We start from the raw sequence: 15,956 nt of genomic DNA, 5'->3' as shown, positions 1-15,956 counted from the left end.
CAGAATGCTCCTGATAACATAGCAACTGACCCATGAAAGGTCAATCACTCCTGCTTTGTCCTTGTCTCCAGGATCAACACCTTCCTATCCATCTCTACCCTGGGACCAGGAGGAGCTTTCTAAAACACAAACCTGACTTCCTTTTTCCCCTAGTTCTGCTCACCCCCTGCATGAGAAACACCAAATGCCACAGAAGGCTCTTCTTGATCTGCCCCATCCACACTTTCTGCCCTCTTCCCTGGCCCTGCCTCCGTAGTAGCCCACGTGCTGGCCATACACTCTTCTGCACTTTGCTGGACATGTCCTCAGAAACATTGGTCTCTGCTCTTCCCTTCCCAAAACGCCTTCCTCAGCTGGCCAACAATTTTGGTTTACACCGCTGAGCTCCGCACCATCTGCTTTCTGAATTCTTTCTGATTTATTGCTCCCCTGTTCCCCCCAGAGGTCCCTCATGCATCTGGGGCAAAACTCTGTGATACTGTGCTGCATTGTATTGTAATCACTTGGATATTCCTCTTCCCTGCTAAAGGGGAAGAGTCCCAAGGACATTAAGAGAGACTTATTTCCTTGGCCAATCCAGGGCCAGAAAAGATCCCATAGGAAAAAAATCCTCTGTAACTATTGAATGAGTGAAAAATCAACTCTGTGTCCTTTTTCAGATTTAACTGGTTTCAATTGCCTTTGCCCCATGCGTGTGTGTGTGTGTGTGTGTGTGTGTGTGTGTGAGAGAGAGAGAGAGAGAGAGAATGGGAATTTAACCCAGGGGCACTTTGCCACTGAGCTACATCCCTAACTGGGTTGTTTGGGTTTGTTTTTTGTTTGTTTGTTTTGTTTTTGTTTTTGTTTATTTGTTTTTTACTTTGATAGAGGGTCTCACTCTTTTGCTTTCAGGCCTCACTAAATTGCCCAGACTAACCTTGAAGTTATCTCCTGCCTAGGCCTCCAGAGTTGGGATTACAGGGGTGGGCCACCACCTCCAGCTACAGATCCTTTTTGCATATCAAATGGACAATTTAAAAAACCATGTAATACTGAAAAACAGCTCTTCCTCTGTCTGAGGTTCCATCTGTGTGACAGTCTGTGGTTCTGTAATTCTGAGATACAAAATTAAGATTAGCAATCTGAATCTCTTGAGCAGAAAGGGCTAAATCAGGCAGGTGCTTGGGTGACCAAGGTGTCCTACTGGAAAGTGTGAGTGTAAAGGTAAGAGAAGAGGAGGGAGGGTGAGGCAGGGCACAGCAAAGGAGAGAAGGAAGCAGCCCCACACACAAGAGCCCAGGGGAAATCAAGGCCTATGGGGGGCTTGAACTTTACCTCCACTCCTGCCTCTTGTTCCCTTGGGCTCTAGGGCCTCCTGGTGTCTTCCACAGTTGCCCCCTAGCCATCGCCACTAGAGCCCAACTCTTTTTAAGAGCAGAAGGTATGTGCTTCCCGCCTACCTGCAAGATGGGCTTTCCATTAAGAATCAGCCCCTTTGGGCTTTCTTGGAGCATGAAATAGTACTGAATCAGAACTTCATGAGTCTTACAAGTATCCACAAGATTCTTCATGACTCCTTTTGTCATGCCTGGCAAATGCACATATTGCAACATGTTTTTAAAAGCTGGCCTTTGTTTCCAGATTGAGGGCTGCAGAGAGAGGGGAGAAACACTTTCATGCACTAATTTTCTTCAAGGTAGGAAGAACAATTTAGAAACAAATGGATGGATTTTACTTTTCAAATGGAATACACTGAAGAAAGATTTGTTTTCCTTCAGCCTGTGGGGCTCAGGCTCTGAGAAGAATTAGCAATTAGGCATTTGCTCATCATTGCCTTGAAAAACTCGCCTTTGAGAAGAAAGCAAGGCAAGTTCCTAAGAGGGGGCAGCTAAGGAAGGCAGTGTGCCGATTCAGAGGAGCAGGAGCTAACTCAGAGCCTGGGGTTGGGGGCCTTTGCCTTGTCAGACCCTCAAATCTTCCCCATTCCCTGCTTTCATTGCTTCCTGCCCAGCCTGCTGCCATTCCCGTGACAAAACATGGTCTTCTCCTGCCTCCCTGAGAGTGAGCTTTCCCCTGTGTGGCTCCCCTGCTGCTTAAACAATGGGTCCAAGAGCCGTGTGGGCAGGGACTGCGTGTTTCTTTAGTCAACCGTGTGCATTGGCCCCAGCACCCAGCCAATGGAGCAGAGCAGGCACTCAGGAAACGTCTGTTGAAGGATAAGAGCCAGGCTGCATGGTTTTCTTTGTGAGTCCTGATCCCTTCGCCTCGTTTCTAAGCCAAGGAAAGGTAGGCCAACACCCCCAGAGTGTACTCTTCAAAATGCCTTTGCAATTGTTATCAACCAATTGACTGTGAAAAAGAGTAGATTCCCATGACTGTAGAAAAGAGCGGGGACTTGCTTGGACAGCGGGCTCAGCAAACCCACTGGTAGTGATGGAGCAATCCACAGAATGCCCATCCTAGGGAACTAGGTGGGGAAAAGATTACTAGTACCTTAGTCATTTTCTTTATTCAAGGTGGGAGCTTTGTTTGGGCTGGTTTGACTCATTGATCTTCCCTAGAGATCATATCTCTTACTTTCAAAACATCCAGTGTTTTCAAACCTCTTTTACCTATTCATCTCCTTTTTTTTTTTTTTTTTTTTTTTTTGGCATGTGGTTTAACCTTCTATTAAGATTTCATCAAGATGTTTGACAGAATATGCTTCATGCATAAAATCCTTCAACTCTTTATTCTGAGGGAAATGAAATCAGAAGTTATCCTTGAAATAAGGTCTAATATTCCATATGGATGTAGAATTATACACACACACACACACACACACGTATACACACACATCTGGAATAAGATCACAAAAAAAAAGAAAAAAAAGATATAGATAAACTCTCCCAGGCATCCATTAAAAAAAGAGATATTTGTAATTATTTCTTTTTAGAATAAATTTGTGTGCTCACCAATCTATAAATATACTAAACTCCATAGAATTGTATACTTTAAATAAATTGTGTGGTGTGGGAATTGCACCCCCCCAAAAAATTGCTGACTCAACAACAACAACAAAAAACTTATCATAATAATAGTAGAACTATTATACAATTGTTTTTAAAAGTTAAGCAATTCTAACAACCACTTCTATAATATTACGATAGTAATAATATTACAGGGTAAATACAATATCACTAGTTAGAAAGGGAAATATTTGAAAAGATGATAACTTTTTATCTTTTGATGTAGTTTTACTGTTTCAGTAATAATCTTCTTAAAATGTTCCATTGAAATAAAGAATGAATTTTCTGTGTATAATTATGCAACACCAATTATTATATTATTGTTGCGATTTTATTTAGTTAAGCCTACATGCTCATTATAGATACTTTTAGTGGAAAAGGGACCCTCTCTGTTAACCAGGTTGGTTAAGCTTAGTTAACTTTGGTTGGCTGCCCTTGTTATCCCCATAGCAATCTATTATACCCATAGCAATCTATTCCAATAAAACATTGCAAAGAACTACAACAAAAAATATTTGTACAGTACCACTTCTAAACATAGACATGAGAAAACAACCTAGGTAGGTATGTAAATACACATAGATATATAATAGAAAAATTACAAATGGTATATGATGTAACCTTTGGATTTTTTCTTTTTTTTTAATCTTTTAATTAATTTATTTATTTTTATGTGGTGCTGAGGATCGAACCCAGCACCCCGCACATGCCAGGTGAGCGCTCCACCACTAAGCCACAACCCCAGCCCAAATTTTTTCCATTTTTACAAAACAAAATCAATCAAATATCTACTATGATCACAACCCTTTTAAATAGTGTGATGGTTTAAAAGGTAGGTTGGTGCATTATTTGAAATTTCTCCCTTTTTAAATAAAACTGGAAATCAACTCTGTCCCCCTTGAGTGTGGGTGGATCTAGTGAATAGAATATGGTAGAAGTAATGGGTGTCAGTTCTGATCCACTGTAGGGTTTCAATCTCTCTCTCTTTTTCTTATCTTTTTTTTTTAAGAGAGAGAGAGAGAAAATTTTTTAATATTTATTTTTTTAGTTTTCGGCGGACACAACATCTTTGTTTGTATGTGGTGCTGAGGATCGAACCCGGGCCACACACATGCCAGGCAAGCGCGCTACCGCTTGAGCCACATCCCCAGCCCATAGGGTTTCAATTCTTTCTCTGTTTCTCCCTCCTTCTCTCTCTCATCAAAGAGGGAAGCTACCTGCTATGTTGTGAGGATACTCAGGTGTCCTGTGGAGAGACCAATGTGGTGAGGAGCCCAGGCTGGCCAGCAACCACATGCATAAGCTTGGAAGCTGGTCTTCTGAGGGAGGCTGGTGACAGACACCTGAGCTGTCTAGGAAGCAGAGCCTTCCCTGGTTGTGCCTTCAGATGACTGTCACCATGGCTAGCAGTTCCACTGCAACCTCATGAGTGAGACTGATTCAGAACCACTCAGTTACGCTACTCTAAAGCTCTTAACTTTATGAAATCATAAAGACATGCGCAGTATCCCATATAGGGCCTTACACATAAAAGGTTTTGCAGAATTCACTATTTTGCACATCAAGAGAACCATAAACAAAAGGTGCATCTGAGCAGTTGGTTGGATCAATAAGCTGTGGAGGGCCTGCCCAACCCACTCACATTCACTGGGTTCATAGGTACCACAACCCTTATGGCAATTTCTTCTTCAGAGAAAGCATTCTGCTAACTTGCTCTTACTAGAGTTAATTTGTCACTGCTGAAGAAAGTTTACATGGACTCAAAATTCGTGTCCTCGTCTGTGAGCCTTAAGATTTTTTTTTTAAATCCTCAAATTATTTTCACAATAGGCAAGAAATGGAAACAACCTGAGTGTCCACTAACTGATGAATGGATTAAAAAATGTACACAATGGAATACTATTCAGCCATTAAAAAAATGCAAACTATCAAGGCACAGCAGCACACACTTGTAATCCCAGTGACTCAGGAGGCTGAGGCAGGAGAATAGACAGATCACAAGTTCAAAGCCAGCCTCAGCAACTTAGTAAGGCCCTAGGAAACTTACTGAGACTCTGTCTCAAAATAAAAAATAAAAATGGCTGGAGATATGGTTCAGTGGTTAAGCACCCTTGGGTTCTGACCCTGGTACCAAAAATGGGAATGCAATCTCGTCATTTGCAACAATAAGGATGTAATAACGGAAGATAATTATGGTAAGTAAAATAAGCACTGCATACTCTCATTCATATTTAGAATCTAAAAATGTTGATTGCCCACAATTTGAGCACAGAATGGTGGTTACCAGAGACTGAGGAGAATAGGGAGGAAGAGACAGAAAGGGAGAGTCCACAGGTGGGTATTAAGTTTCGGTTAGATAGGAGCAAGCAGCTCTGCTATGGCATCGCAGTCAGGTGACTGTAAAGAACAATAATGTATTATAAATTTTAAGAAGCTACAAGCAAGGTCTTTGAGAGTTTTCACCATAAAGGAATTATTACTATTTTAATAAATAGATACATTTAACATGATTTAGACATGATGTAATGTGTACATGTATCAAAACATCACATGGCACCCATTAATATGTATGATTTTGTATTTTTATATATCAGAAAGAAAAACTGAAAAAAAAAAAATCTTCAAATTATGAATGTTCATTTTGCTCCTATCTAAAAATCAGTGTCTGAATTTAGGAATGTGTATTTCCAGGCCTTCCAAAGCAAAGGAACAATACCAACGGGCACCCAAAGTGTGCTAAAGAAATAACTGGATGGACACTGCGGCTGATTAACTGGGTGCTCCCTGGACTTCCAGGTCACCGGGGCTAATTATTCTTAAACACCAATTTGCGTTTAATCCCAGTGTGAATCATGTCACTCCAAAGGTGGTATGTGCTAATAATGGGACATTTATCCCATTTCATCTTTCAAGGCAAAGGACCTTTTCGGTTTTTAATTAAAGATATAAAAAAAAAAGATGAAAGTAGGTGAACCTGGCTGAATCAGGGAGCGTGTTTTCAAAGAATCAGCTATGCTCCTCTGACTCCTTTTCTGGCTGCAGAGTAGAGCAACTGTGACCATCATGGCACTGCCAGGAGGATGGGCTGCAGCATCTCCCAGGACATACCTGAGGAAGAAGGCTGTCACATGGAGCAGTGATGGCAGCTCACTGTGCATTCTGTCCCCTGGACAACTGGTGACTTGAGCCCAGTGTGTACGCAGGTTTGACCCTTCTCAATAAGGGAAAAGGAAAGGAATTATAAACTTCCAAACAAAGGTAAGCTTTGATTTTGGAAGTCTAGCAAATGAGCTGCTCATTAAGACAGACAGGATTGATACCACTTGAGTCAAATCAATTCAACTCATTGGCTAGACTTCGCTTTAAGCAAAACAGAAAAGAACATACTGGAAAGAAAGTTGCTTAGAGAGTCAGTCACCTCAGGTTCTCATCCTGTGTCCATCACGTACCAGCCCCATGAAGTTAGCCAATTCTCTTGCTCAAACAGCTGGGAAACGATTGATAGGTCCAAATCTTGTGATCATTTCTATTTTCTTTGATAGGAATCTGGTTTTAATCCTCAAACTTTGGATGTCTATTTCCTACCTAAAATTGATCATTGAATTTCAAAGGGTGTGACTCCAGTGTTTAGTTGCCTTCTCTGTGAACTAAAAGGATTGTACTTGTCCAGTGGTATTTAATTATGAATTAATAATTAATCAAATCTCCTAAAAATATTGTCATGGTTTGGATTTGAGGTGTGCCCCCAAAAGCTCGTGTGTTAAGCAATGCAAGAAGGTTTGGAGGAAAAATGATGGGGTTATGGGGGCCTTAACCTAATCAGTGAATTAATCCCTGAAGGGATTAACTGGGTGGTGACTGGAGGCAGAGGGGGTACGTTTCCTTGGGGTTAGGGATATGGGTTATATATATTTGATACATTTGTATCTGGCAAGTGAAGTCTCTATCTCTATCTCTATCTCTCTCCTCCTGATCATCATGTGAGCTACTTCCCTCTGCCATATTCTTTCTCAATGATGTCCTGCCTCACCACAATCCCTTAGGAATGGAGCTGGCCTTCTATGAACTAAGACTTCTGAAACTGTGATCCCTTACATAAACTTTTCCTCCTCTACAGTTGTTCTGGTTGGGTCGTTTTAGTCACAGCAGNGTGTTTATTTCGAGCTAGCTCGGTCCTCCGCAGGCACACACAGCAACTGGTGACGCTGAGAGGCCCCAGCCCAGGGTTTGCAGCAGTTTTATACATTCTTTGGAGAAGGCAGGGACTTCACATACATCATAGCATCTCTTAGCAAATCATCACACACCGCGGGAAAATCAAATAACAACTCTAAAACATGATTAGCACATTCACTGGCGGGAACAAGTTGGGGAGGGGTGATTGGTTACTACAAGAGGGGGATTCATTTGAACTCATTGGTTTAAGCCAAGAGGGGTGTTCATGCTGAACTACATGGTTTCCCAACACGTTATCAACCACCATAAACTACTGGGAGGGTCATCTGGCATCCCAGGTATTTCCCTGTCTCATGCTGATTGGTGGCTGCTAGGGGGTTACTATGGGTCTCCACCTAGCCTGACTGAGTCAGGGACACCTGGCGCAGCAGATCTCTCCTATTATTTGTAGATAAACAACTTAGCAGGGTGGGAATGTGCCTAGGAGTGCTCTGTGGGTCTTTCCAAGGACAAAGGTCATGTCCCTTCCTTGGACAGGCTTTGCTCTGAGGTAGAGGCTGGTTTTTCACTATAATCAAAATCCTCTGTAGGTTTTTGCCTTAGTGCCATGGGGTTGCTATAACAGTGGACCATAAACTGGATGTCTTCAATGCAGAAATTTATTCTCAATTCTGAAGGGAACAAATCCAAAATTAAGGTGTTTTCAGGGTTGGTTCTTTCCGGGAACACGAGGGAAGATCTCTTCCAGGTTCTCTCCTTGGCAGCTTCTCCCTATGTCTCTTCACCTCCTCATCCTCTGTTTATTTGTCTCAGAGTCCAAATCTCGTCTTTTTATAGGTATTGGTTTAGGGCCATCTTAATGACTTCACCTTAACCTGATCACCTCTGTAAAGATCCTAGTCTAAATAAAGTCTCACTATGAGTATTTGAAGCTAGAATTTCAATGTATTTGAGGAATCAGGAGTAAAATTCAACCAATATAGCCCTTCTGTATAACAATTTGAAGCAGCCATACTAAAAATTAGAGACACCTCATAAAGATAGTGTTAAAAATAATCACCATAATGCTGAAAAGCAATTTATTATGGAGATCACTAATTCCTTCAGATTCCCCCCCCCAAAAAAAAACTATAAAAAATAAAATAGAATAAAAAGGGGCCACATGCCTAAGTGCCTAATCACCCTCGTGCCCAAATCTCCCTGTTGAACTTCAGCCCTTATGACTCCATGGCCTTTTCTCTCTTGCTTCTATTGTCTTAGACCAAATTTGTCTAAATTAGACTTGTGTTTAAAGTAAACCAGAGGGTTTGATTACTGCTAGGCACATCCACCAAAGAAGAGTGCTTTTAGAATCAGGGTAGGTGAATCAGGTGTGAATCTCACTATGCAGCCCATGAAGCCAAAAAGAACAAGTTCACCCATGAGGATACACTCAGAGAATGGTTAGGATGTCACATCTGGACTGAGAGGCGAGGGGCTAGCCCAGGGGCTGAGCCAAGTTCAATGGTCAGAGAAGGACACAAACAAATGATAAGATCACCAATATCCAAAGACTAGAGTATAAATAGTTTTAATAGGAAACACCGAGTTTTACAAAGCTACCCTATTACCCATTCACACTCCCATCCACAGTGTCTTGACAGTCCCAGATGGAGCTATAAACCTGGAAGCAAGTTGCCTTGAGCATCTTGGTGTGTTTGATCCAATCTCATGGGTCCATCTGAAGGGATGAAGAAACTTGGAATACACCAATTGACTCCACATGGAGCTATTTTCTAATCTATTTTCTGATGGTCAGGCTATTCCCTCCTATAAGAACACTGGGTGGAGTAGAGTTAGTTGAATATGCTAATAGGGAAGCAAAAGCTAAGAAAACAGCAACTGAATATCAAGCTGGACTCTGCCAGATTGGCCAGCCCATTGGATCTGGCTAATGGGCTTCAGGATCAGAAGGACTGACCAGGGGTCAGCTTTACATTGTACATAAATACAGATGCCTCTGGATACCTTCTTTTGGGGAAGTCCTACTGAGTCAGGTATTTCTCAGACATCTACTTCCTCCTCCGTGCGCAGCCATTTAACAACAGTCTGCAAGTGCCTCTGTTTGAAATACCAAAGTTCTATAGGAAAAGTGCCTGGGAAGCAAGAAAAGTGCTCTTGATTCTCTCAGGAACCAATTTATCTGTGCAACAAGGACTCAGGCTCTTCACTTTTACCTGTGAATGGCCAGTGGGTGGCTAAAATCAGGATTAAAGCCTTGGCTTCTCTGCCTCCATCTTGCATCAGCATCCTGTGCCACTAGTCACCTAAGATTCCAGGAACAAATCTGATAAACCCCTCCACCCAGGGCAGCAACAACTTTCTTATCAGGGACAAGCCTCCACCTGACCAATCCTAAGATAATGATGGACAGATCATACCCCATCAAGATCACCTGATTGGGTAGCTGTGAAAAGCCTCCAGCTGTGCAAACCCTCCAACCCTTGCTTTCATTCCCCTTTCAATAAAACCTCAAAGTCATTGTCAGCCTCCCCAAGACAGGCTAAGGACATAGGTGCCCTTGTCTTCCTGACCTGGCTGCACTGGTTAAAGTTCCTTTTGTGCTTTTCACCATTCCCTGTTCTGTTTGACTTTGGGTGTCAAGGGCCAGACCTGGTCTGTTGGATCCCCAAAGTCAGGTCTCTACCCTAGGACTCTGGGAACATCAGCACACACCAGGAAACATATTCCCTTCCTGTCTATTATGAAATCAAATGAAAGGTGAAAAACAAGACCAAGTCTTTAAAAAAAAAAAATCGCTAACCCTAAGTAACCTTGCTTACTCCTCAAAGACAAATCAGAATACATCAAAAGTAGCTACGCGTCCAAAATACTAGTTTGCTGAAAAAGAGGGCAGCAGGAGAACACACTTAACAATATATTTATTAAACAATATGTCAAACCACAAAATTGCCACAATTTAAAAAATCTTAATTGACATTATTTTCAACCCTAGAATGGGGCAGTGCTTCATTTCATAAAACAGAACAAGTGTTCCAAGAGCCAAGCAGAGGAGGCTGGCTCTATAGACAGAAAAGGGCTGAAGAAGGTAAAAAAAAAAAAAAAAAAAAAAAAANGTTTAAATTCTTAAAAATTACAGAGAGACTCAAAAGAAATTTTGTTTCTCTGTATTATAACCTATCATTATTTATCATATAAAAAATTAGAACAAAAATATTTATTTTAATACCAAATAATAATTCAGTTACATTAACATAAACATTTTTTAAATGATATTTCCCAAAACAAATAAAAAAGTCTTGAATAAAGAGTGACACTTAAAATTTTGCAAATCACTTTACTGCTGCCTTTAATAGATGACAGCTGCAGTGTCAGACCTGTTTCTGTAGCCAAGCTCTTGCTTTGGTTGAAGTTTACAAAGAAAATCTGGCTTTGCCCAGATATAAAGTTGGAAAACAGAGGAATATATTACTAGGTTTTATGGTTAACTGTGGACATTCTTTCAATACTACCACAAAATTCAATAAGTAGTGGTCTCTTTTGTTTAATATTTTTTAGTTATAGTTGGACACAATACCTTTATTTTATTTATTTTTATGTGGTGCTGAGGATCGAACCCAGTGCCTTGCATGTGCCAGGCAAGTGCTCTACCGCTGAACCACAACCCCAGCCTCTGTGGTGGTTTCGGAATCTGAAATCCTATCAATGAACTTTTTTCCGTTATATTAAACAATCTGCTATATTAAAATCCATCAGTCAAAAACTGAAACAAAAGCACTCACTGCTCCATCTTGTACTTCAAATGGATCTTTTTACCCATGCTTGATTTTGTAACATGATGCACTGGTCATCTGGAAGATGAGGTAAATCTCCAAACCACATTTCATGTAATATTAAAAAGCTACATGCAGTGATGTCACCATTAATCTCATTAGAAAAATCAAATCCCAATACTTAAAAATTAGGTAGACCTGCTCTGAATCCTAGTTTAGCTATAAAACCTTAGTTAAGTCACTGAAATTTTCCATGCTTTTACAAACATAGATAATGCCTATTTAGTAAGATTATTTAGCATGGCATATGATTGTTCAGTAAATAAAATTAATGAGGGCTGGGGATGTGGCTCAAGCGGTAGCGCGCTCGCCTGGCATGCGTGCGGCCTGGGTTCGATCCTCAGCACCACATACAAACAAAGATGTTGTGCCTGCCGCAAACTAAAAAATAAATAAATAAATATTTAAAAAAATAAATAAATAAAATAAAATAAAATTAATGATATGTAGTTCATTAAATAGGAGTAACTATAGCCAGCTCAGCACAAACAATGGTGACTATATTCCAACAAATGAAAGCTCAGTTACAATCACATAAATGAATCTTACTTTCAAATGCACAAGCACATGGTTATTAATGCAGGAGAAATACATACTATACATGAAGCACTGTAATTATCTCACTATTCTTCAGCTTTTCCAGTTATAATCATTACTTTTAACCACTTACGAGGGGTTGGTCAGTTTTACTTTTCTTGCACCTCAACTTCCCCTCCAGTGAAGTAAGGATAATAGCAGTCAACATTTACTAAGGATTTACTATGCACCTGGTATTATTCCAAGAATTTCACAAGTATTAACACACTTAATCCCTCAGCATAGGTTTGTTAACACGACTGCTATCCCCACTCTACAGATAAGCAAAGCACTGGAAGTTAGAGAGCTTCACCTCTTTTGGAACATGAAGTCTATGGATAACAAACTCTAGTGCTATTCTGACAACAATCTTTCTGATACTGAAGCAATCAGAGAAAAACAGATAGAATGAAGGTAAAGAAAAACAGACTGGGAAAGATCTAATTTGTTTGAGCCCCTAAATCCAGCTATCTTGGAGACTGGAATACCCTAGGCCTTGCAGTTATAATGCTTAATCCATTTCCTTCCTTATAGCCACTTTTTATTGGGTTTCTCTCCTTTACAACTATTGAGATTCTTCTTCCTTTTACTAATGCACAAATATCAACGGTCTTGAAAAGCTTTAAATTTTAATCTGCCCATCATAAGCACCTTATATATTTAAGAGAAGGATATTTAAAATAGGTATGATACGATAATCAAATTAAATTTCTTAAATTTTGAAGCCACTCACTCATTAAGCAAGCCATTTGAATTACTAAATTACTGAACTGAAATTACTAAATTACTAAAGCCAACTTGAATTACTAAAACATGTGCTCTGCTCTGCCTCCCTGTCCTCCTTCAGTGGCTCCTTGGCAATAGTATCTTCTCTACCCAAAAAGAGTTACATATCAAGGTCATTACCAAGTCAGAAAAGTATTAAACACAAGCAGATATACTTGTGTGAAGAAGAAACATGGAAATATAATAGAGGCCATGAATATTCTGAGGTACTTACTTTTTATAAGAGTTAGTCTTGAAGGCAGAACTAATGATCATTTTGAAATATAGAGGGAAAACTTTGTTATCAGGTACATTGAGAAATACAGAGTGAACATAAATTCAGTTAATTAAAGAGTTAATCTATGAACTGCAGTCTCTTATTAATTCATTTCTGGAGTTTATAGGGTAGTGTTTAAACATTAGTTCGTTATTTTTAAAAAATGAACTCAGAAAAAATGGACATGCCTTTATCTCCTTTTCTTTCACTTGAAAACATATATATATTTTATACATTATTTATTTATTTATTTATTTATTTATTTACTTACTTATTTACTTATTTTTGAGTGTGTGTGTGTGTGTGTATCTCCAAATGAAATGAACTCCAACAATCTCAGTGTGAGCTCAGTGACTATGTAGTTCCCATTAGCTTGGTACTGGGACCCATTACAAGTCCTGAAAATTTAGACTTGTAATAATCTCAGAAAGGCTGGTACTTAAAGCTCTCAGATTACTGAAGTGCCAAATAAAAACAGTCCTTAATTTAGTTACCTCTTATTTAATCCTATCAAAAAGCAAAAAATTCAATATTCATTTTTTTCAAATCCAACATTTAGTAAACATCCAATGTGTATCCACTCTGAGAATACTAAATACGTAAAATATAAAACCTGATGCTTCAAGAAATTCATTTTCTAGGATCTAAGAAGGAAAGGTTCCCAAATAAAATGTAATATAATTAGTAAAGGCTGAAATACAACTATGAAAACAAGAGAGTCCAGAAATAAACTACACTTATATGGTGTCAACTGATTTTTCAAGGAAGGTGCCAACCTGAATGGAAAGAGACCAGTGAGTACAAGATGGTAAGCAGAATTACAATAGTCTCTACCTGAGAAATTATGACAAACCTAAAGCAACATAATTCACACACTTCATGAAGCAAAACAGGTAAGGAACATGGGTGGGCTAATGGGAAATTTACCCTCAGGATCAGAATCTGGCTGTGGTACAGGAGATGGCAGGAGGGCATAAACTATTCTTTGACCCTATGAGAATGCCAAGGGAACTCTCTGACACTATTGATCCATGGAAAGGAATCCTCCATAGCTGGACATCTTCCTGGTAAATTCTGGGGAACTGGGGTGCCCAGACCTGCACCTGAGAGGATGCTGTGTTGTCTCCAGCTTAGTATAACTAAATATTATAACTTGGAGTTACACCTACTAGCTTCTTTCTTACAGTTTTATCTGCTCCTTTTGAGAGAACCACGGTTACAGAATTATTCTCAAGTTGAAATGATTCTCATAAGCGAGCCTCTGCCCCCAACTACTGTGCTCCTACCAATGTTTCTTCTTTTGGTATTGGGGATTGAACCCAGGATATACTGAGGTATATCCTCATTCTTTTTATTTTTTTTTTTTTTTTTTTTGTACCAAGGATGAACTCAGGGGGCACTGTTTCAGTCAGCTTTGTCACTATGTGACTAAAAGATCTGACCGGAACAATCGTAGAGGAGGAAAAGCTTATTTGTGGGTTCATGGTTTCAGAGGTCTTAGTTTATAGAAAGCTGGCTCCATTCCTTAGGGCTTGAGGGGAGGCAGAATATCATGGCAGGAGAGTGTGGCAGAGAGAAGTAGCTCATATGATGATCAGAAAGCAGAGAGAGACACAGAGAGAGAGAGAGAGAGAGAGAGAGAGAGAGAGAGAATCCACTTGCAAGATTCAAATACCCCATAGCCACACTTCCAATGAATCACTTTCTCCATCTACACCCCACCTCCTGTTACCACTTAGTTAATCCCTATCAGGGAATTAATTCACTGATTAGATTAAGGCCATAACACAATCATTTCTCCTCCAAACCTTCTTGCATTGTCTCACACATGAGTTTTGGGGGATACCTCACATCCAAACCATAATTTTCTGCCCCTGGCCCCCAAAAGCTCACACTCATCTGACAATGCAAAATACATTTAATCCATTCCCAAGAGTCCACATAGTCTCAACAGTTCCAATATTGCTTAAAATTCAAATCCAAAATCTTCTTTAGAGACTCAAGGCAATCTCACATTGTAAGCTCCTATAAAATTAAAAGCAATTTTAATTTTATAGGAGCTTACAATGTGAGATTGTATAATGATACAGAGTAAATATTTCCATTCACAAAATTAGGGGCATAGAAAGAAGGAATAGGACCACAGCAAGACCAATATCCAGCTGGGCAAACAAGTTCTGTGGCTCCATGTTCAGCATCTGGTACACATGGCATCATGATATTCTCTCCAAAGGGCTTGCAGCCCAAGTGGCCTTTCAGTTGGCTTGTCTCTCTGCTCAATTCTTGCAGCTTTCCTAGAATGACATCCCACATTACTGGCATTTCTTAATCTTAGGGGTCTCCACTGCAGGTTGGGCTTCCTCCTCACATCTCCACACCTTGACTTCTCAGGGGGTGCCCACAGGGACTCCAACCCTGCAGCATGTGGTGTTTAAATTAAAGTTGGGGGAGAGGTCAAATAAGTAAATAAACAAGTTGTTTTCCAAATGGGTGAGTGATACAGAAGACCAAGCAGCGTGGTGTGGTGAAGTGATGGGAGGGCTACAGGGTTGGGAGAGAGAGGGGCTACTTTAAACCCTGATGTCAAAAAGGACACTTTTAGGAAGCAGCAGACCAAAGCCTAACTGTAAGAGTCAAATACATGGACAGATCTGAGGCCACGTGATCCATACAAAGAGGATCATATCCAAACACCTTGTGGCAACAACAAGCTCATTATTTCCCAAGAAAAGAAAGCAATTCAGCCTGGCTGGAAGAAGAAGAAGAAAGAGCCATGTTATGAATATCAGGAGCAGAAAAATAAAATTGGGTCTTGGATACCCAGAACGTGCAAAGCAACTACCCTCCTGAACTGGGAAAGACCATCTCCCAGGCAAGTAACAACCACAGAGGGCTGTGTAGGAAAGTGAGGTGCCAGGTGCCTGACCACACCCTGAGCTGCTGTAATCCTTACTCACTCTAATAGCTGCTTTTAGCTGAGCACCATCCAAATCACTTAGCAGGCACCATCTCACTAATTCTTTCTAAAGTCCGAAGAGATAGGTTGCGATTTCCAGTTTACAGATGTTGTGAACACTGAGAATTAAAGAGGGTGAGTGGTAGACCAGAGCCACATAGCTCCCAAATAGCAGAAACAAGGTTCTAGGCCAGGCTGAGCTGTCACTACAGAGCTCTCATTTTATCAGATTATACCATGACCCTTCTGCCCAGCCACTAGCTGGGAACACGTGCTCTAAGGATCCCACTCCCAATCCCATTCATAGGGGACAAGTCACAGCACCTCCCCACACAGGACCTCTGGCAACATCGGGGCAATGCCTGGGTTTCCCCACCCCCTAGCCT

Source organism: Marmota marmota, unplaced genomic scaffold (assembly GCF_001458135.2).
Source record: "Marmota marmota marmota unplaced genomic scaffold, marMar, whole genome shotgun sequence".
Taxonomy (NCBI): Eukaryota; Metazoa; Chordata; class Mammalia; order Rodentia; family Sciuridae; genus Marmota; species Marmota marmota.
The sequence above is the reverse complement of the archived record's forward strand: the minus strand, read 5'-3'. Positions refer to the sequence as shown.